A 1,651-nucleotide genomic window follows, 5' to 3' on the forward strand; every position below is an offset into this window, starting at 1 on the left:
CCCTGTGAGGTAGGTGGGGCCGAGAGAGCTCTTTTGAGGACTGCCCTTGAGAGAACAGCTCTGAAAGAACTTGTAACTGACCCAAGGTCACACCAGCAGCTACATGTGGAGCAGTGGGGACTCAAACCTGGTTCTCCGATTAGTCTACATTCCTAACCACTACACCAAACTAGCTCTCCACCAAAGTGGTGCTAAATTTATTGATGGGGACAAGAATTATTTTTACTAGACCTTAGAAGCCCCAGACCTTTCCTAATAAAAATTAATGAGTGTTGAAAGTTTATAATACTGTGCAAATCAAACATTAACTGCGCTGCAACATTTTGGGAATGTAAAGCATGAAGAAGAAAGTTGGAAACTTTTAATTAGATATTTAAATTTAGTGCGCCTTGGTGTTTAGTCATGCCGGCCACATGACCACGGAAACGTCTTCGGACAGCGCTGGCTCTTCGGCTTTGAAGCGGAGATGAGCATCGCAACCCTAGAGTCGGATTCAACTGGCTTTCGAGCAAGGGAACCTTTACCTTTTAATGCATAAAACAGTATCTTTTGTTAGTTAGGAACGAATGTACATCCGCTGATTTTTCAACCTGAAATATTGTTTTTGTTGTTGTTCAGTCAACAACATTGTTTTGCACAACTATATTGTTTTGCAATATAGTCCCTTGGACTGCAAGAAGATCAAATCAGTCAATCCTAAAAGAAATCAACCCTGACTGTTCCCTGGAAGGCCAGATAATGAAACTGACGCTCAAATACTTTGGCCACCAAATGAGAAGGGAGCACTCCCTGGAGAAGACCCTGATGCTGGGAAAGATTGAAGGTCAAAGAAGATGGGGACGGCAAAGGATGAGATGGTTAGACAGTGTCATAGATGCAGCGAACATGAAATTGAGCCAACTTCAGAGGAGGGCCTGGCGGGAACTGGTCCATGGGGTAGTGAAGAGTCGGACTTGACTGTGCGACTGAACAACAACAACTGTTTTGCACAACTATAATTCATGTAATGATGCTACAATAGATAACATGTGATTTTCAAAATTGGGGCAAGAAAAAGGATTTTAAGCCTGCAAACCCTGTGCATGCTTACTTGCAGATGTTTAAAAACGGCTACTTCACAACCCTTGCAGATGTTTCTAGAGAAATTAAAGCGCTTCCCACGTGTGCTAATAACGGCGCAGGTATTCTGGTCTGCATCGATACTTCAAATCGTGACTCACAGAAGAATCTGACGAAAAAGTTACCGATTTCTTATCATGCAAAAAGTATGTTTCCTCGGGAACTGCTCGTAGGCACTGCTTGTGAGATGCAGAACAAGAGGAGAAAAAGGTGGGATACGGATGGAGCGGGACATTTTCGACCGTGTCTGTATTTGTACTGTGTATTATTTTTTAAACGCACCCGGTTGTTTTTAGGACCGGCAGCCACTTCCCCGGGGATGCGTGGGCTAGTTCGCGCCCCCTCGGTCTGAAGCGGTTTCCAAAAAAAGAAAACACTCGGCTGGCTAAAGCGTCACGGGCCGGCCAACAGGGTCGTCATTCTTTCCAGCCCCGCGGAACTCTAGGAAGCCGTTACGCTTCCTCAAGAGCAGGCCCTGCCCGCGCAACCGACCGAGGGAGCCAGACGGGGGGGGGGGGGGCAGTCAACACGG

The 1,651-nt window shown here is 46.1% G+C and overlaps 1 protein-coding gene across 1 annotated transcript in view; it reads right to left on the reverse strand.

Moving 5' to 3' along the window:
• PFDN1 (prefoldin subunit 1) overlaps positions 1 to 1,651 on the reverse strand; it is a 62,100-nt gene that overhangs the window by 60,194 nt on the left and 255 nt on the right. The window lies entirely within an intron of this gene.

The sequence above is a fragment of the Gekko japonicus genome, unplaced genomic scaffold (assembly GCF_001447785.1).
Source record: "Gekko japonicus isolate JY-2015 unplaced genomic scaffold, Gekko_japonicus_V1.1 scaffold738, whole genome shotgun sequence".
Lineage (NCBI taxonomy): Eukaryota > Metazoa > Chordata > Lepidosauria > Squamata > Gekkonidae > Gekko > Gekko japonicus.